The sequence below is a fragment of the Neovison vison genome, chromosome 2, assembly GCF_020171115.1.
Source record: "Neovison vison isolate M4711 chromosome 2, ASM_NN_V1, whole genome shotgun sequence".
NCBI classification, from domain to species: Eukaryota; Metazoa; Chordata; class Mammalia; order Carnivora; family Mustelidae; genus Neogale; species Neogale vison.
The window spans coordinates 22,218,886-22,240,182 of record NC_058092.1 but is presented as its reverse complement, the minus strand read 5'-3'; the positions used below and the strand labels follow the sequence as shown (position 1 = coordinate 22,240,182).

The 21,297-nt window shown below is 48.6% G+C and overlaps 1 pseudogene; it reads left to right on the top strand.

Annotated features, from left to right (window-relative positions):
• The first annotated feature begins 7,854 nt into the window (after positions 1-7,854).
• LOC122899092 lies at positions 7,855-8,282 on the top strand (annotated as a pseudogene).
• Positions 8,283-21,297: the final 13,015 nt, after the last annotated feature.

The following is a 21,297-nucleotide window of genomic DNA, read 5'->3' as shown; positions in this document are numbered from 1 at the left end:
TGAGTATATACTGCTTTTGGAAGGAGAAAATGAAGCACAATGAAATGGAAATAAAATGAAGGTAGGAGCCCTCACCTCCTCTATCTGCAGTGAGACTTGAACTAAGTGGAACCAGGTGGGACCGATGAGCACATGCTGGGCACACAATGCGGGTCACTGCCAGGCTCCTCCTGTTACTGTAGCCAGTGATGGCTATTGTTATCGGAAATCATCATTCTTGGCAGGTGTTGACTGTGCGACCCTGAACAGAGAGGATAATCTCTCTGATTCATCTATAAAATAAGAAAGACATTGTCTTCCTGCCTAGAGGCAAGAGGATGGACCAAGAGAACTTTTCTTGCCATTTCCAGGCCCAGAAACACCTTTTGTGACACAGCAGCTGGTGGCCATGGAGTTGACACTTCAAGAGGACAGGGAGACACTGAACGGGTCCCTCAGCTTCCCCTGCATCCCCGCCCCCTCACTCCAACACTCATTCGTTCAGGCACTGGGAGCATTTTTTTTAGCACTCAGGAAGCTGCAGCCCAGGCCCGCGGGGAGCTCTGAGCCCGGCGGGCAAGGGGCATGAGGGACATGAAGGCACAGGCAAGTCTGGGACAGTCAGAGGCAGGAGCCATGTTGGGGGGTGGGGGACATGCAGGTTTTGTCTGCATTGCCTGGGGAGGGCAGGCGAGCCTCGGGGGAGAGGTGATATTGACCTGAGAATGGGGAGGAGGCGTTTGTCTGGGGGTCATGTTGGGAAGGGCACTCCAGGCAGGGGGAACAGCATGTGCAAACGCCCAGAGGCTCAGAAGCACTTGGACTGTTCAAGGAAGAGCACCGGGCTTGGAATGGCTGAAGGATAGGGTGTGTGTTTAAGGGGTGGAGCCAGAGGTGAGAGATGAGACCAGGAAGCCCAGTGCTGGGTCCTTCTCCCTGTCCCCACCACTGACACCCAGAGCACTGCTTTCTGCCTGTGAGTTTAAGTCCAAGCTCTGCTTTTGATCCATTATGGGACTCTGAGCAAGTAGCTTCACCTTTCTGAACATCAGCTTGCTCACTAATAAACATAAGGATAAGATGCCTCATCAACGTGTAAAAGAAATAAAGTTCCTATTCATTCATTCGTTCATTCATGCAGCAGCTAAGAGAGCATCTGTGCTCCCGACCCGGCACTGGAGCATTATCAAGCCCTTCATAATCCATGGCTGATGAGGCCTCATTGTTGCTGTGGTGACTCCAATGTGACCCCTGGACACAGTCTCCCTCGCCTGGCTACCGGGTGAGGAGGCAGCTAGCTGGAAGGAGGCAGGATTCCTGCAATGGGAAAGGGTGGGCTCTCCTTGAAGTCCCTCCCTCCGGTGTGTCCTTGTCCCTCACCGCCCCTCAGGGCCCTTGTCACCCTCGTCCAGGGGCCCCATTCAACAAAGAAGCACAAGATCGTGGCTTTAACTTTGGAGCCAGCCTGGCCACAAATGCTAGTGCTGCCTCCTCTGAACTGGGAGACTTCAGAGAGCTCCCTCCGCTCTTGGAGTCTGTTTCCTCGTCCGTAAAATAAAGGTGGTACCTCACTTGGCATCAGGGAAATACAAATTAAAACCACAATGAGATACCACCTCACACCAGTCAGAATGGCTAAAATTAACAAGTCAAGAAATGACAGATGCTGACGAGGATGCAGAGAGAGGGAAACCCTCCTACACTGTTGGTGGGAATGCAAGCTGGTATAACCACTCTGGAAAACCGTGTGGAAGTTCCTCAAAAAACTGAAAATAGAGCTACCCTATGACCCAGCAATTGCACTACTGGGTATATATCCTAAAGATACAAACGCGGTGCTCTGAAGGGGCATGTGCATCCGAATGTTTATAGCAGCAATGTCCACAATAGCCAAACTATGGAAAGAACCTAGAAGTCCATCAACAGATGAATGGATAAAGAAGATGCGGTATATATACACAATGGAATATTATGCAGCCATCAAAAGAAATGAAATCTTGCCATTTGCAATGACATGGATGGAACTAGAGGGTATTATGCTTAGCAAAATAAGTCAATCAGAGAAAGACAACTATCATATGATCTCCCTGATATGAGGAAGTGGAGCTGCAATGTGGGGGTTTGCGGGGTGGGAAAAGAAAAAATGAAAGAAGGTGGGATTGGGAGGAAGACAAACCATAAAAGACTCAATCTCAAAAAACAGACTGAGGGTTGCTGGGGGGAGGGGGGACGGGCGAGGGTGGTGGGGATATGGACATTGGGGAGGGTATGTGCTATGATGAGTGCTGTGAAATGTGTAAACCTGGCGAGTCACAGACCTGTACCCCTGGAGATAAAAATACAGTATATGTTTATTTAAAAAATAAACAAATTTAGTTTAAAAAAAAAGGTGGTAACAGTTCTTTCTTTGTGGAGTGAAATGAGATAAAGCAAAGCACTATGCAGAGTATACAGTAGGTACTCAACAATTGCTTACAATCATTGGTCTGATAGGTTTTGAGCTCCACCTGAGCCTCTTTCAGGTCCTCCCTCAGGCTGCCTCATCTCCCTGCCCTGAAACCACTGCCCCCACCCCCGCCTGGGCTACAGGCTCGTGACTGTGCCCCAGAGAAGCTGAGCATCCCCAGCCTGGCCCCAGGCTTGGCAGGAAGCTCAGCACCTGTCATGTGGTGGGCACTCGGTGCACGTGGGTGAATGGCGCTGTGAGAAAGGCATCCTCCTCCCACTGCTCAGAGCTGCCTGAGCCTCAGTGGCTGCCCTGTCATACAGAACAAACCCCTCCCTGCCTGGGACACCCATCCCCAGCCCACAGCTCAGCTCACTGTTCCATCCCTGAGCCTGTGGCCTGAGTCAGGGTCTGCTGCCTCCCAAGGACCCCTGTGATGTCACTGCCCACTGGGACTCCCAAGCCTCATGTCCTGTGGATCCCACCATTCCGTGTTCTCTTATCTAATGGGACAGCCCTGTCATTTATCTGGCACTAACTGTACATGTAGCAAGGCTAACTGTACTCTGAGCTGCAACCAGCTGGTGTCTAGGTCTGTGGAAAATTCAAGGCAGGGGGTCTTCCTTCCCAGCTCAGGGCAAAACATGCTCCCATGAGCCCCTCCTGATTTCCCGGTTCTGTACCATCTCAGGATGAGGTCATTTCCCCAAAAAGAAACAGAGAAGGAGGTAACAGTCAGAGGTGGTGACAGTAAACTATAAATAAATGGCCATTCACAATAAAATCTTTAGTAAGAAAATATTTAGGAATAAATTTAACAAGTGAAAAGTAAGGTTTGTACACTGAAAACATTGCTAAAGATCCAAATAAATGGTGAGACATTTCAGGTTCAAGGGCTGGGAAACTCCGTGTCATTGACTTGACAATTCTCCCCCAGACTGATCCACAGATTAAAGGCAATCCCTATCAAAACCTCAATAAGATTTTTTACTGAGTTGACAAACTGACCCCAGGATTCATACGGAAAGTTAAAGGACCAAGAAAACACCAATTTTGAAAAAGAACAAAGTTGGAGAACTTACCCTATCCAATTTTAAAACATACTGTGAAGCCACGGTAACCAAGGTAGCGTGGCATTGGGCAAAGCCGGGCATCTGGGTCAATGGAAGGAAACTGAGAGTCCTAAAATAAGCCCTTAAATTTATGGGGAATTGATTTTCAGCAAAGGTACCAAGGCAGTTCAATGAGGAAAAAATAATCTTGTCAACAAACAGTGCTATTCATCTGAACTCAAATGCACACTTCATGCCATGCACAAAAATTAACTCAAAATGAATTAAAGTCTTAAACATAAAAACAAAAACTATAAAACTTCCAGAAGAAAATAAAGGAATAAATCTTCATGACCTTATATTAGGCAGGGCTCTTGGAAATGCCACCAGAAGGGGGAACCTAGGTGGCTCAGTTGGTTAAGTGTCCAATTCTTGGCTTCTGATTAGGTCATGATCTCAGGGCTGTGGGATCGAGCCCTGCATCAGGCTCTGCACTCAGTGTGGAGTCACGTGAGATTCTTTCCCCATCCTTCTCCCGCCCCTTCTTCTCCTCCCCCTGCTCATGCTCTTTCTTGCTCTAAAACTTAATTTAAAAAAAAAAGAAAAACATGATCCATCAAAATAAAAAAAAATTTAAGAATCAGCAACTTTACCTTATCAAAATTCAAAACCTTTGTCTCAAAGGACACCATTAAGAAAATGTAAAGACAATCCATAGACTGGGAGGAAACATTTGTAAACTGCATGCTGTAAAGGTCTTATACCCAGAATATGTCAACAACACTTATAATTTAATAAGAAGAAGACAAACAACCCAATTAAAAAATGGTCCATGACTTGGGTAGACATTTCAGTAAAGAAAATATATGAATGGCTAATTAGGTAGTAATAACATGCTCAAATGTTCAACTAATGACATTAGTCATTAGGTTAAATGCAAACTAAAACCAGCAATGAGATCCCAATACACACCCACTTGAGTGTCTATAATTTTTTTTTAAACACAATTTCATAAGGATGCAGAGAAACGGGAAATTTCATACATATATAATAGATATAGATATAGATATAGATATAGATATAGATATATACACACACATACATGTATATATATATATTTTTTACATTGCTGGCAGGAATGTAAGATGGTAGGTACAATCATTTTGTCAAAATAGCCTGGCAGTTTCTTAAAAAGCTAAATAGAAACTTACCATAAGACTCAGCCTGTCCATATTCCCAGGAATCCCCCCAAGAGAAATAAAAAGCATATGTCTACCAAATGATTCATGCACAAACATTTATAGCAGCATTATTCACAATAGCCAAAATGTGGAAACCACCCAAACATCCATCCACTGGTGAATGGATACACAAACATGGTTATCCGTCCAACAGAATACTACTCAGCCATGAAAAGGAAGACCTACTGATACACACTACCCTTGGATGAACCTCGAATCTATTATGCTAAGAAGCCAGATGCAGAATATTACATGCCATAGGGCTCTCTTTATTTGAAACAGCCACAAAAGGCAAATTGATAGAAACAGAAATCAGACCAATGATTGCTGAGGACACTGTATAAGTGTGTTGCAGGAGGAGGGGAGGGTGGAAGCAGGGCTTAACTGCAAACAAATAGAAGGGAGTTTAGGGGCAATAAACATGTTCTAAAACAGGATTGTAGTGATGACTGCTTGACTCTGTAAGTTTATCAAAAATCAGTGAATTGTACTCTTAAAATTGTTGAATTTTATTGTGAATCATAGCTCAGTAAAACTGTTTATTTAAGAAATACCTTAGCTGGTAAAGCACCTGACTCTTGGTCTCAGCTCAGGTCACGATCTCAGGGTCGTGAGAATGAGCCCCAAATCTCGGGCTCCACACTCAGCAGGGAGTCTGCTTGGAATTCTATCTCCTTCCCCCTCTGCCCCTCCCATGCATGCTCTCTCTCACAAAAAAATAAATCTTTAAAAAAATAAATAAATAACTTACTCCTAACTCTGCACCCCATAGAAATGGCTAAATGAGGAAAACGATAAGTAACAAACACAGTTCTCTCCCTTCTCTTTCTCTGCCAGTTCTCATTTGTTCTGAGAAAAGAGAAAGAAGAGAGAACAGCCTTAGTGATTTGTCCCAGTCTTAGCATGGAGGCAGAACTCCAGCATGGCCAGGCCCTGCCCCTCTCTTCCTTCAACTCCCTCTGCTCTCCCATGCCTTATTTCCACCCCAAACAGGCTGGCCTTCTTTTGGGACTTCAAAGCAGCAAGGTTCTTCCCACCTCAATGCCTCTGCCTGTGCTAGCATCCCTTCCAGGAACACTTTTCCCTCCCTGCCTAGTTCTGCTCAATCTTTAGACCTCAGTTCAATTGCCTCTTCCATAGGAAAGCCTTCCTGAGCCAGACCAGATCCCTCTGTGAATTAATATCATAGACCTTATTATACCTTTCTTGATATAACTTACCACAGTAGCAACTTTAGATTTCTTTAAGATATCATTTGATTCATGTTGGTCCAGTCCCTGTGAAGACAGAGACCATATACTCTTTGCTTACCATTATACCTGAGGGCTCAGCACAGTTCTTGGCACATAGTAGATTCTCAGTTAACTGCTGAAATTTAAAATTCTAAACTTCTTAATATCAAGAGATTGTAGCATTCAAAATTTTTTGTTATTTTGAGATATGATAATCCATCATATTATACAATTATTATGTTCCTAAAATATTTCGTGTGTCAAAAAACAAACAAACAAACAAAAAAAAACCCCTACAGAACACTAGTAAAACCTGGTCTTGCAGTTTGCAGTTTTATCATTTAAGGAAAGTTTTTTCCTCCTCTCTAGTCAGGCTAAACAAGAAAAGAAATGTGAGAATATACAAATCATCAATATCAGAATGATCATCACTGTTGGTCCTATTGACACTAAAGAGATACTAAGGGAATGACTCTGGGTACACAAATTTGATGACTTATGTGAAATGGACAGATTCCTTGTAAGATACAAACTACAAATTCACAGAAAGACAAATAATTTGAATAGCCATGTATCTATTAAAGAAAGTTAATCAATAATTATTTTTAAATCTCCCCCTCAAAAAAGAAAACACCAACCCTAGATGGTTTTACTGGTGAATTCTACCAAATGTTTAAGGAAGAAATAGAACCAATTTTTCACAATCTCTTCCAAAAAATAGAAGCAGAGGAAACATGTCTTAACTCATCCTACCAGGCCAATATTATCCTAATACCTAAAACAGATAAAGACACTATAACAAAAGAAAACTACAGACCAAAATGTCTTTTAATATAGATGCAAAAATTACCAAGAAAATATAAAAATGTATAGTAAGAATTATAAAGGACAATCATGTAGGCTTTATTCCAGGTTGCTAAGTTAGTTCAACATTTGAAAATCAGTCAGTGTAATCCACTGTATCAAAAGAGTCAAGAAGAAAAATCATATGATCATATCAACTGTTACAGAAAAAGCAAAAGACAAAACCCAATGCCTATTTATCCTCACAGAAGGAAGGAAGAAAGGAAGGAAAAGAAAGAAAGAAGAAGGGAGGAAGGAAGGAAGGGGAAGGGAGGGAAGGAGGGAAGGAAGGGAGAAATAGAGAGAGATAGGGAGGAAGGGAAAGGAAAAACTCTTAACAAATTTGGAATAGAGGAAACTTCCTCAATTCAGTAATGAACATCTATCAAAAACCCTACAGCTAACATCATACTTACTGGTGAGACTAAGATCAAAATTAAGGGGAAAAAATCCTATTCAACATCATACTGGAAGTTGTAGCTAGTGCAATGAGACAAGAAAAAGAAATAAAAATACATTATTCACAGATGCCACGATTTTCTATAGAACTCCCCCCCCAAATTTCTGCAAAACCCTATCAGAACTAATTAATATAGCAGGACCACAGGATACAAGATCAATATACAAAAGTTTATTGCTTTCCCATATACCATCAAGGAATAATCAGAATTTGAAGAAGAAGAAAAAGAAAACTATAAACAGCACCCCAAAAAAATGAAGTACTTTAGGTATAAATCTAACAAAATATGTACATGATCTGTGTACAGAAAAGTGTAAAACATGAAAAAAATCTTTTAAACCAAAGTGAAGTAGCTAGTCCACATTCATGGATTAAAAGACCGGATACTGCTAAGATGTCGACTTTTCCTGACCTGATATACAGACTCAGTGCAATACCAATGAAAAGCCCACTGAGGTAGTCCACAGATATGGCAAACTGATTCTGAAATTCACATGGAAGGGCAAAGAACCTAGAACAGTCAATAAAATAGTGAAAAAGAAGAGCAGCTTTTCCTGGCTGTGGCTTAGCCCCATGAGAAGCTCTGATCTACTTCGCAGCCATGCGGTGCAACAGTCCGTGCAGGTCCTCCAAGAAGACGATCACAGCCGTGGCGCACTGCAAACAGAGCAGTGGCCTCATCAAGATGAATGGGCAACCCCTGGAGATGATCATGCCAGGCAGGCTGCAGTACCAGCTCCTGGAACCTGCTTTGTGTCTGGGCAAGGAGCGATTTGCTGTGGACATCCAAGTCCAAGGGAAGGGTGGTGGTCACGTGACTCAGATTTACACAATCACAATTGGCCACTCCATCTCCAAAGCCCTGGTGGCTACTTTCAGAAATACACGGATGAGGCTGCGGAGAAGGAGATCAAAGACCTCCGCGTTCAGTACAACCAGACCCTGCTGGTAGCTGTTTCGCAGTGCTGTGAATCCAAAAAGTTTGAGGGTCCTGGTACCTGTGTGTGCTACCAGAAATCCTACCGATAAGCCTGTGGTGAGGATCAGGGTTCACCTTTATAATAAAGAATTGTCACAGTACTTAATTGTCACAAAGAACAAATTTAGAAGACTTGTGCTATCGGATTTCAGGACTAACAATAAAGTTACAGTAACTAAGACAGTGAAAGTTAGACACACAGATCAGTGGAATAGAACAGAGAGCCCAGAAATAGACCCACATAAATATAGTTGATGTTTAGAACAGAGCAAAAGAAACCAATGGATAAAGGATAGTCTTTTCAACAAATGGTGTTGGAACAATTAGACATCCATACGCACAAATAAATAAATAAATAAATAAAACAGGCACAGACTTTATATCCTTCACAAAATTGACTCAAACCTACCTGTAAAATGCAAAACTAGAAAATTTCTAGACGAAAACACAGGAGAAAAGCTAGGTAACCTTGCGTTTGGCTGCAAGTTTATAAATACAACTCCAAAAGCGCCTTACAGGGAAAACAACTGACTAGTTAAAGTGTACTAAAACTGAAAAATTTTGCTGTGAGGAAGACACTGTTTTTTAAAAAATGAAAATATAAGGCAGACATTGGAAGAAAATATTTGCAAAACCCATAGCTGGTAAAGGATTTGTATCCAAAATATACAAGGAGCTCTTAAACCTCAACAATAAAAAAACAATCAGCCCCGTTTAAAAAAAAAAAAAATGAGTGAAAGATCTGAAGAGATACACCACCAAAGAAGACATACAGATGTCCAGCGGGCATATGAAAAGATGCTCAACATCATTTGTCATTGGGGAATTACAAATTAAAACAACAAGGAGATAATACTACATACCTATTGGAAAAGTTAAACTTTTTAAAAAATTAATAATGCCAGTTGCTGGCAAAGATACAGAGTAACGGGAACCCTCTCTCATTGCTGGTGGGAATGCAAAATGGTACCGTTTCTTTAGAAGACAGCTTGGCAGTTTTTCACAAAGCTAAACATAGTCTTACTGTCTGATCCAATAGGCACACTCCTAGCGATTTACTACTATAACCACACACACACACACACACACACAAATTCATACAAATATTTATAGCAACTGTATTCACAATTGCCCCAAACTTAAGCAACCAACATGTCCTTCAATAGACGAGCGGAGAAACAGACTGGGATATATCCAGATAATGAGATATTATGCAGTGATTAAAAATACATGGGCCATCAAGCCACAAAAAAATATGAGTGGATTTTAAATATGTATTGCTAAATGAAAGAAGTTTGAAAAGGCTCGTACTCCAACTCCATTGATATGTCATTCTGGAAAAGACAAAACTACAGAGATGGTAAATGGATGGTTTTCCCCATCACACACAATTGCACATCTCAAAAGCATTTCAAATGTAATTTCTCAAAGTTTGGGCTCCCAGCCTTCCCTCCACAGCTGGAGCTCTGTTGTCATCACCTCCCTTCACTCATCCAGTGTCTGGAGTAAGAAACCTAAGGAGCCACCGTGATACCTCCCTCCACGTCACCTCCAACACCCCGCCCCTCTTTCAAGCCCCAATGACCTTCTGTCCTAATTATCTGGCTAAGCTGCCCGCTTGCCCCAGCTCCAGCACCTCCTGTCTGCATGCTTGTGTCATGACTGGTGTTCCTGCATTCTCTCTGCCCAACCTCTCCTCCCCACTCTCCCCCACCCGCTGCAATGCATTCCCCATCCATCAGCCATTGTGATGTTGGGAAGAGGGTTATGCTCATGGCTTCCTTCCAGTCAAGGATATTCCACCATGTATCCCCCTGAGTCGAAATATGTCTCTTTGGTTTCTAAAGCCCTACAGGGTCCATCTGTCTTAGTCAACTCACAGTATGATCTCTCTCTCTCTCTCTCTCTCTCTCTCTTTCTTTCCACTGGGCTCTGGCCTCACTGGTGGGATGTGTGTGATTTGAGTGATGTTATCATTCAATGTTTCCTAATGATGTCGTGCTCATCCCACCACAGGGCCTTTGTACATGCAGTCCCCTCCTCCAAGGCAGACCATTCTTGATGGCCTCACCACCACAGGAGCCCAAGCCTGCTCTCCTGCAGGAAAATAAAGAAAGGAAAAGAAAGGTATCATTGCAAAACTGCCCTAGGGATTCACAACCTCCAAACAGTGGAGATGTAAGCAGGTTCTACGATAAGGAGGACAACTTGAGGGTGGACTAAAGGCAGGGTGTGTGTCACGAAAGCTCCAGAAAGACATTGCTTGCTCCTTACTGGCCTCCTCTGGGTGTACCTGGGAATTGTTTTCATTAACGCCTTTTTCAAGTTGCTTCACAGATCATCGTGTCAAGGTGTTATCCAGTGTTTTTCAAGAAGCTCCACTTTTGTGGAAAATGCCAAGTGATGGTGAAGGGGGCAGAGCAGCTGTCCCCTCTCCCGGCCCTCAGCCACCTTTCTATCTGTAGCCATGTCCCTTCTGGCCGCCTCGCCAACCTGAGCAATGTCGGAGAGAAACTAAACTGGATACTCATTACATCAGAGAACCCAGAATTTACTCGGTGACTGCTGCTGGTGGGGAAAGCTGAGCGCCCCTCAGATCTGTGCAGCAGTGACAGAATGTGTCAAAGGGAGAATGGGGGGTATGGGAGATGGCTGGGGCTAAAGCAGAGTCACGAAAGTGAAAAGTGGGAGGAGGGCTCAGAGAAGCCCAGCTAGTGTGAGCAAGGACCAAGTCCTAAAGGGCCACTGCATCATTCTGGGCCACCACCTCAAAGTGCTTTTGACACTTAGGATCTGGTTAATCTTCCAGTGACATCGGATCCCCAAGTGAAGTTTGTTTGTTTGTTAAGCTTTTATTTATTTATTTATTTATTTATTTGAGAGTGAGAGAGCGTAAGCACGCATGATGGAGGGAGGGGGGAGAGGGAAAAGTAGGCTCCCCCCGGGGCAGGGAGTCAGATGATGGGCTCGATCCCAAGACCCTGAGACCATGACCTGAGGGCAGACGCTTAACTGACTGACTAACCCTTTCCCAGGCCACATTCTAAAAGCCTCCTCTTCGAGTCAGCAGTGCCTTTTCCTTGCCACATGGATCTGACTCCGTTTTGGTCCCCAACCAAGCACGGTGTCCAGCTCTTTGGGAGAACTTGGGACGATACTGGTGGAGTTGAACAGAATGTGAGACAGAAATTGAACTTGTTTTTAAGGGTCGCATTGGAGCATGGAAGTAATGTGTTTATAAATAAAAATCATTGTCTGTAGGCCCCTGGAGAGTGCAGCATTTCAAGAAAGGTTTTGGGCAAATCATTCTATAACATGCGGAATTGCTTTCTATTGTAAATAGTCTCTGCTTGTTAAGGCTGGTTTGCACATACGTGTAAATTACAGAGGTAATATGTGACTTTGTAGAAAGAAAGGGCAGGGGGAGAGAGGAACAGGTGGTTGGATGCATGAGTCTGAAGCTCAGAGAGATGTCCAGGCTGAGATGTACATTTGGGACCATCAGCCGATGAATGGCATAGAAGGGCCACACATAAGTCTGGTGAGGTCCCTGAGGGGCTGAGGGAGAGCAAGAAGGAGAGAATCAAGGGCAGAGCCCAGGGACAGTACAAAGTTTATGGGTTGAGGAACCAGAAAAGAACCAGCCAAGGAGACAGACAAAGAGCCAGGGAAGCAGGGGGAGAACCAGGGAAAGACAGGATCCCCAAGCAGAGAGAAGGGAGGGTTTCTGGGGGGAGTGAGCTGCTGTGCTGTATACCGTTAGGCCAAGTGTCACAGCAAGTTGACTATTGGGTTTATCAATATATCGGTGACTGGTGACCTTGACAAGAGCAGGTGCAGTGGAGAGCGAGGGACTGAAATCCAGTTCAAGAGGAGTAAAGAGTAAAGGGAAGGAGGGGACTTGGTGGTTCTTGCTCTGCTGGGCTGGGAAGCAAGGGGAGCAGAGAGGTGTCAGGTTGGCTTGTTCTGATTTGGGGGGATTACAGAGTCCTGCTGTGTTTGCAGACCAACAGGAGTGACCCAGAGGAGGTGGGAATGCAGATGATGCCGGCGACAGTGATGGAACCTCGGACACACAAGGCAGTGGGCGGGGATGGAGCGCCCAGGGGCTCCGACAATCTCAGCACATGAGGGACTCTCTGAGGATCTCCTCAGACATGTATGTATGGCGTACCTCCCTCAGATAGTTATCTCTGTACAAACCAAGATTATTAAAATCATTAGCATGGCGTTCCTATTTTTCAGCAACCTACTTTCTTTATCCAAAAACATACCATAGACATTCTCCAAAGTCAGAGCATGGAGGCCAAAATCAATTGTTTCAATGGCTGTTTCATGCTCAGTTTTATGGATGTGCAGTAGCTTAGGTAATCCACCTCTTCCTGATGGACGGTTGGATTTCTCCAATCTGTTATTACAAATAACATAGTGAAGATCCTATAACATCGTCGTGAAGATCCTTACATAGTTTGTACACTCAAGTATTTCAGAATGACCGACTCCCAGAAGTGAACTTGCTTGGACAAAGGGTATGTGCATTTTGAATGTTGACAGACACTGCTCCAACGTTATCCACTAAGGTGACCCTGGGGAACATCCCACTAATAGGACTCAAGAGAGGGAGTATCATATGGCAGTGGGGGGGGGCGGGGTTTGGATTTCCGGTAGCTGACTCAGCGCAGGTGTTTCAGCCTGAAAGTGTGTCGGGACTGAACACAGTGAGCTGCTCCTCTCTGGGCTGCGGGAACATGCCCGCCCGGCTGGTCCAGGGGCTAGAAAGGAGGAGAACTGGACAGGGGCAAAGAGAGAGAAGGCGAATGGGGGACAGCAGCACAGAGCTGGGGAGCTGTGGGGTACCCTGGGGTAGGGAATCGGGGCTCTGGCCGGCCCCACAAACCACTCACATGGGGACCCTGGGAAGGCTGGTCCTCTCCCGGCCCAACCACAGCATCTGAGCCCTGTGGGTGCAAGGAGGGGACAGACAGGAAAATGAAGTTTTCGGTGTCCAGCCAGAGACAGCGGGATGCCCACTGACGGTCACCCTGCTCTTCTTCCTCACTGACACCACCCCCGTTTGTTTGCGGGCAACAATTTCTCAGCTTAAAAGCTTTATGCTCACCCCCAACAGTCAGTCCTGCAACACAGCTCGGGGCCCTGAGACAGGGCATCAGCGGGGTTCACCATGGACCCCGCACCACCCAGCCCCGCAGCCCAGCTGGGGTGACTATGCTGGGACATCAGGGGCAATTGCACACAGTGAAGACACTCAGGGGGAACAGAGGAGGATGCCGGTCGCCAGGAACCTTCACCGGTCCCCTGACTCATTAGGAAGCAAACTGGGCTTGCTTACACCTGTTGGCCAGGCTCCCCTTACTCTGCGGAATGCCATCCTCTCTGTGCAAGCGGCAGTGTGGGGGGACAAGGCAGCAGGCCGACCTCCAGAAAACCAGGTCCCCTCCCTCTTCGCCACTGGCCAGTTGCAAGGGGTGCAGGGGCCGAGCCTCTCTGAGCCCCCATCCGCCATCAGTAATGAGGGTGGCACTCCCAGAATGCCAGCCTCCCAGGAACAAGGGACGAGAACATGCCACAAACGCTGCAGGTTCTGTCCTGGGAAGCGGGGAGGCGGGGCCTGGTCCTATCTCTGACCGGGCAACAGATGACCTTGGACAACCACACCTCCACCCCCTGCATCACACTGCTGTCTGACTCTCCACTGTCTTGTGTTTCAGTAGGATAGTGGTTGGGTGCCCTTCGTGGTGAAGGGCGACACTGTTCAGGGGGGAGGGGTCGTCAGTGTGTAAGTGTTGACTTCAGGATGGTCAATGGCCCCACCCAGGACCAAGAGGACCACGGCTCATGGTGCAGGCAGAGAGGCCAAGGGTGTGGTGGGAGAGTGTTCCCTTGGAATTCTCCTCCTCTCCTGGGCCTCTGTGTCCTCCCCTGTAACATGTGGGGTTTGGGCTGGACGACCACAAGTGGCCTCATCATCTCTCATACTCTTGGAGTTACCCTTGTTACTTTCAGACCAGAAGCGAGGCAGGCTCAGGTGATGAGGTAGGGTGTTAGCTATCAGTCGGGAGTGTGAGGAACCCCAGGATCCCCTGGGAGAAGTCTCCAGCAGGGCCCAGCTGGATATGTCTGCTGAGACATCATCTGTCCACTCATGAGGAAGGATGGAAGGGCCAGGGAGGTAATGAGGGACCCCTCCTCTCACTCAGGACAGGGGGCTCTGGCCCACGCAGGCCAGGTTTGAGCGACAGCCAGGCTTGCCTTGCAGACAGTTCTCCTTAACGCAGCAGGGCTCTGAGCAGACAGGCAGACACTGGACAAGCTCCCTCTGGGAAGACCTAGGTCTTCTACTAATGAGCTGTGTGATCTCGAGACAGTCCCTTAACCTCTCTGGGTCTCTGTAGCCTTATCTATGAGCATGACAGCATCCGACCAGGTACTTTTCGAAGATCCCTGCAACACTAAAATGTAGGATTCTAGATCCAGGTCCATAGCAGCTATATTTTCATCAGATGATGGGGAAGATGAAACGAGACCAGCCCTGCGCTGTGGATATTAGGTTTTCTCCCCTGGTCCTCCTGAATTTTTTTCATGCATTTGCTTTTCTTGTCCTCTGCCCTAAGCCCAGTAGAGGATAGCTGTGAGCAATACCAACCAATACCTTGGTACCTTTTACCAAGAAAGCTGTGCCCACAATTCCCCCCTCCCCTACTTTCAGCCCATCCTGGGACCAGGCTGGGTCCAACTTGCCCCCCACTGGATGAAGCCAATCACCCCCTTGACCTTCCAGGGAACGGGGTGTGGCCCCTGGAGCCAATGGGAGTCATCTCAGGACTTTGGATCAGGTGTTGGGGAAGCTGTCTCTTCACTACTGGACTCCAGTCTGAATGGAAAACCATCTGGGCCCCAAAAAGGGCAGCTCAGCGCAGCCCAGCACTGGGGAGAGATGCTACAAAAGTACACAGAATGTTCTGGTAACATCATCTGAGCCCCTGCAAGGTCTCACTAGAGGCCCCTCCACCCATCCCTGAGCTTTTCAGTGACATAAAACCAACCAGTCCCTTCCAAGGTGGCCCTGAGGTTCCCGTCACAGGAAATGAAAGAGCCTAATGGCTGCCTCCCTGCCAGCACCTCAGTCTCCAAGCTGAGATCAGCACAAAACATGGCCGCCTCAGCTTCCCCCCCACCCCCGCCCCGCCACCCCGAGTGTGAGTCAGACTCATCTCCCACTGTCCTGACTCTCCGTTCTCCTTCCTCCCACAGAGAGGAAGCTGCAGAAACCACCCCATAATGGCATCTCCAAGGGCAAAGGCGCAGGATCCCCAGACTCTAATGAACCGAGCAGCGCTGTCCCCACCCAGCCTGGCCTCACACGGTGACCGGGAGGGCTGCTGTGTCAGCACAGTGGCACGGTGGCTGCCGAGGCTGACTTGCCTTCCTCTGGCTGAGGCAGGTTTGAGTGGGAAGGCACCAGCCAGATTTAAAGCTGGGGACAGACAGGGCAACCATACAGAACCCCGAAAGTCAAGGCTTAATGTGGGAGCCGTCTTATAAACGACCTTGCTCTGCAGATGTGCAGACTAAGCCCAGAGAGGCTGAGGGACTTACCCGGGTCACACAGTGGTCTGGAGGCTGAGGTGGGTCAGAAGCCAGATATCCCCATTCTGAGTCCAGCTGCTCCTTCTACCCCATCAAGATATCCTCCAGGATTAGACGTGTTTCCTCCCCGGTCCCTCCAGGACTTTCTCCTTCCCTTTGGGATTCTTGAGATAGACAAGTCTAAGCAGCTCTCCCGGAGAGGGCTCCCCAAGTCTGCATTACACTGGACGCCCCCATTCTGCTCCAGTATCTCTCAGCTCTTCCGTCCGCAGGCCCTGCCACCGTGGATGCAGAGGGGGAACGGAGGCACACTGTGGTGTCCGATGCCCTGATACCCCTGCCCAGGCGGAGGTGTGAGCTTGGGTGCTGCACCTTTTCTCAGATCTCATGGGTGCCCCTCCTTGCCCCGAGTCAGGATCTCCCCATTCCCAACTCTGACGGTGGGACACCCCTGCGTCACCTGTCTTGCTGATGGGAGGCCTGGACGACCCTTCTGGCCCGCTGTCACCAGCCCCGTCTCTCTAAATGCCAAGTCTAGTTCCCGATCCCCTGGGGCTGGGCCTTCCTCCCAGCCTGGGGGGAGACCCTCGTCCAGATGCTGCTGCTCCACGCCGGGGCACCCCCATGAGGACCCACCCTCCTGCAGCTCCGTGGTGCCCAGAGCCCCCTCAGACAGTGAACTATGGGACTGTGAGGGCCGGAAGCTGGGCCCCACATCACCCCCCACCCCAGCTCAGCACATCATCTGTGCCCCCAGCTCAAGGTCCAACCACTTCTTCCCGAGCATCTCCTGTGAGCCGGCTCAGCGGAGAGCTTCCCCTCCCCTGGGACTCCGGCAGCCCCTTCGAGGGGGGCCTCGCCAGCTCTGCCCTCCAGGCGGGAAGCTCAGGATCTGAGAGGTTAAGTCACCACCCCAAGGCCACCTACCTAATCTTAGGGACCTCTGAAGGGGACCCACACCCATCCCCACCCTCCCACTGTCCTGTCAGTGGGGATGTGCTTTTCAGTAACCTCCAGGCACCGCCCCACACAGCTGTCCACTTCCTGATCCCTTCCTGCCTGCTGTTCACCTGGAATGACCCCGTTTATCCAGCCAGTGAATGTCAGACATCATCTCTGGCACCGGAGGTCATGACTGCATAGAGTGTGTGAAAGGCCAGCCCCACTCCCGAGAGGCCTGTGTGACCACCCATCACCGTACCAGGTCTGTAGGAGGCCGCTTGGCTCCAGACTTTGTGTCCATCACAGGCTTCAGCATGATCCAAACTGGTTTGTGGAGGTCGGGGGCCTTCAGACAAAGATCTCCGCAGCGGGCCCTGGACTGGGGCAAACATGCAAGGCCATCACTGAGCTGTTTGGGTAAAACACAATGACCATCAGAAAATTTTAATGAAACTCTTGCTGGCGTAAATAACTGAGCAGGAGATCCAAGTGCATCAACTTTCCCGGGGCCAGCTCTGGAAGGAAGGCTGGGGGAGCCCCAGCTTCAAGTGCAGGAACTGTGGGAATCTGCAAGCACCCTGGGTACTGTGGGGCGAAGATAAGTCTCCAAGCTTGCGGTCATTCTCTTCCCGTTGCCTGCCCCACTTGGCCCGGCAGGAAGTGGCAGGTCAGAGGAGCTGAGAGAAGCAAGAGACAGGAAAACAAGAGGGATCCAGGGTTGGAGTCTGGAATCCAGCTGAACCCATGGGAGAAATCATGGTGCTAGCTGCGTGATCTTAAACAACTCACTGTACCTCTTAGAGCTTCAGTTTCCTTATTGGAGAAATAAGGACTCTAACTCCCGCCTTTTTAAAAAATGTAGGCTATTTTCTCCAGTCCATCCCACTTTGCTCAGCTCACCTCCTGGTAAGTTACTCCCCCCACCCCCTCCACCTACCTCCGTCACCAATCCGCAGTCTATTAACAGTATTGAGGTGGACCCCTGGTCCCCACGAGATGTATTCTCAGGTTTTCTCTTCCTGGAATCTGCTTGGAATGGAGGGACAGTCTATAAGCTGTGGGAGCCAGCTGGAAGAGCACGTAGCTCGGGCCTAGAGGCCACCATGTTGGCACGACCGTGGTGGGTTGGAAGTGAGCAGAGGACCCCGTGACCCAGAGTGAAGAGGAGGAAGACGGGCAGAGGAAACTAGAGACAAGTCATCCTTTATCTCCAGTCAGAGGCCTAGACAGAGACAGGAAGACCCCGGGCCCTAGAACTCCAGCTCTTCTGCTTCGGTTGGGGTCTGAGGGGGCCCCTGCGTCCGTCCACTAATCCACCTTTCCCCATGACCTCCTTTGTAGGGGTCTGGGAACCAGTGAGGCATCTTCTCTGCAACACATCTTAGAAAACTCAACCCAAACTGGCTTGAGCAAAGAAGACTCATTGATTCACGTCATGGAAACTTCCAGGGCTGGGGCTGGTTTCAGAAACAGCTCAAAAGGGCCTCCAGCAACATCACCAAAACATGCCTCCTCCCTGCCTCTCCTTCACACATTGTCTTCATTCTCAGACTACACCTAAAATGGCGGCAAGAGCTACCAACTCTGAACTTCCAAGGTCAAATTCAGTGACAAAGAGCAAGAGTCTCTTTCTCAGACACCCCAATAAAAGCCCTATTGTGTCTCATTGGCTCCATTGGGTCTTATGCCCTCCAACTACAAGCTACAGAACTCCATTGCACAGACTGGTTTAAGCCTCTATTCCAGGGCCCACCATGAATTAACAGGCAACCTCTCCCACCCAGAGTGAGGAAGGGACAGACCCACAGACAAATCCAGCACAACTGCTTTAGGAAGAAGACGACACACAAGCCAAGACAGGACTTCAAAGGGGAGGGAAGGGTGAAATGAGGTCCTCCATGAAACACATCTGTATGATTTTCTCCTCCTTTTTGCCCCCACGTTGGTAGCTCTTCTGTACAGCCGATGAGTACAAGTAAATTTGAATCTGAGTCACATGATTGGCTTGTATCAATGCCCAACCCTGGTTGTGATCTTGTCCTACAGTTTTATAAAATAATACCATGTGGGGGGGTGGATCTGGAGGAGGGTGCAAGGGATCTGCCTGTATTCTTTTTTCTTTTTTAATGAAAATGCTAAAATTAAATGTTAATAAACTCCCCCACAAGAATACAAACACTTCCTGAGCTGGGTGTTGCTGGTAGGATTCCCCCTTTGCCCATGTCACTTGGTGGTACAGATGGGGGTCCTGTTAGACCCAGGGGAGACAGGGCTGCCTTCCATTTCGAGGTTGGGGATAATAGAGAATCTGGTTCTGGGTCTTCTCATTCAATGGGCAGGAGGCCTGAGACTCACCAGCACCACACTGTCCCTCCAGTTCTGGGCCCTGGACCACTGACCTTCCTCTGTCCTCTCTTCAGCGTGCCCCTTTTGTTGTTTTTCACATCGTTTCCAGAGCTGATAGTCCTTCCCAATGGGGAGGAACAGAGAAAGACCTCTGTATTATTTCTTATAACTTCATTCAGCTCTGCAGTGATCCCCAAATAAAAATTGAAAAATAAAATAAACACACACAAGAAAAAAAAGGCAATAAAATTAATTAAGACTAACACCGCCAGTCTCATTGGATCACCACAGAAAGTGAAGTAATGCATGCAAAGAAATTAGCCCGGGCCTGGTGCTCAGGGGGATGCATGACGGATAATCATTTCTTCTCCACTAATTTAGGAATGCTGTGTTTCCTAAAGTTTTGGGGAACTAAAAACATAATTGTTATATACAGCCATAAATTGTCTTGTATAGACGGGAGTGAGTCGATCCAGAATTCCTAATGGCTGCTACCACTACTGTTAGTGCTTCTGTGGGAAAATATAGCCCAAACTCCAGACACCAGCTGCACATCTTCCCACCCCTAGGCCTCCCCAGAACGGAGACCACATTGTCTGGGAACCCAAAGCAGAGACAGGCAGGGCCCTACTGACGCAGGGGACGGAGTGAGGGTCCACAGAGCCCAGGATCGTGAATGCGACTCAGGTTCAGGGTCATAGAGCCCCAGCGACCCCTCCCACATGGGCTCCATGTGTGGACCCTCTCACCCATCTCTGAGGAACGGACCAGTATTCACCCATTCCACAGCCAAGGGGATTGACACTCTGGGAGGCTAAGGAATTTGTCCAGATTCCCAGTGGAGATCTAAACCCCAGACCTCGAGCCCCTGCCCTAACCACGGCACTCACGGCCCCTCTGCACTTCAGCATCCATTTGTGTGGCTTCAAGGACTCGTCTCCTCAACCACTGTGGGAAGTAGAAGCTGATTGGATCACTGACCTCCATCTACAGAGGAGGGAACTGAAGCCCAGAGAAGGGAGGCAACTTGCCAGAAGTCACACAGCAAGCAGGGAAGTGAGGATCCCTGTGCGCCCTACTCCTCAGTGGTTCCTTCCTCTGCTCCCCACTTCCCACCCCACAACACCTCTCAGAGGAAAGCACAGACAGGGCCCCCCTTCTCTTCGGGGTGGGGGGGTCTCTTGAGCTCACAGAGAAGCCCCTATTTGCAGTGCCTCCTGTCCTGGTGGCCCAGCCCCCCACCCCACCCAACCGGCCCCCCCTGGTCTACTCCACATCCTCTCTTCTCCCCCCTCCCCTGAGCCCTGGGGCTGTTCCTTCTTTGATGTGTCTTAATAATTACCTTCAAGGAGAGAATCCAGGAGGTGAACACAAAAGACCTACCCCTGTAATTGAAGGTGTTGGGTCTCAGAGGAGGATGGGCCAGGACGGCCCCTGCACTGACAGGCAGACAGCGTCTGGCTGGGCGGAACAGCCACCCTCCCCTGCTGCTGCCTCCGTGCCCCTGGAGCCAGGGTCTCTCCCGGGAGCGGGATCAATGGGGCATAGAGCAGAGGGAGACATCCAGGGTTCTGGGCCCCCATGGCTAAGAACAGAGCAGGACGGCGCCAGGGGAGTCAACCCTCCGCCAGTAATGGCTCCAGGCTGCCAGAAAGACGGAGGCAGTGTAGCCATCAGCCCAGCCTGGCCTGGGCACCAGCAGAACCCAGCAAGGGACGCTGCGGAGCCTCTCTCCATAACCCCTGCTCCCGACTCAGTGCTGGTCTCTGCTGATGCCCTCTGCCCCGGCGGGGGAACTCTGCTTTCCAGGCCTGGCCTTCCACATCCCACTGGGATTACACTGTGCAGCCTCCCTCCTGCCCAGTCCATGCATGCCCTGTCCTGGACAGAAACTGTCCAGGCCTGGCCCTGTGGGACACACCCAGAAGACGGGCTGCAGTCAGGTCCCAGCTGACCTACTCCCAATCCCCCACCCCTGCCCCACACATCCTGAGAAGAGTTCAGACAGTGAGGGGAGAGTCTGGGCCCCCTACAGGCTCCCTCCAGGTCCCTTGACCTGGGGGGGTGGGCGGGGCCTGGGGTGCATGTACCTTCAGCTTGGACACTTACCATCTGTGTCACTCAGGCAAGTAGCTCACCTCTCTGAATCCCAGCTTCCTCACCTCAAAG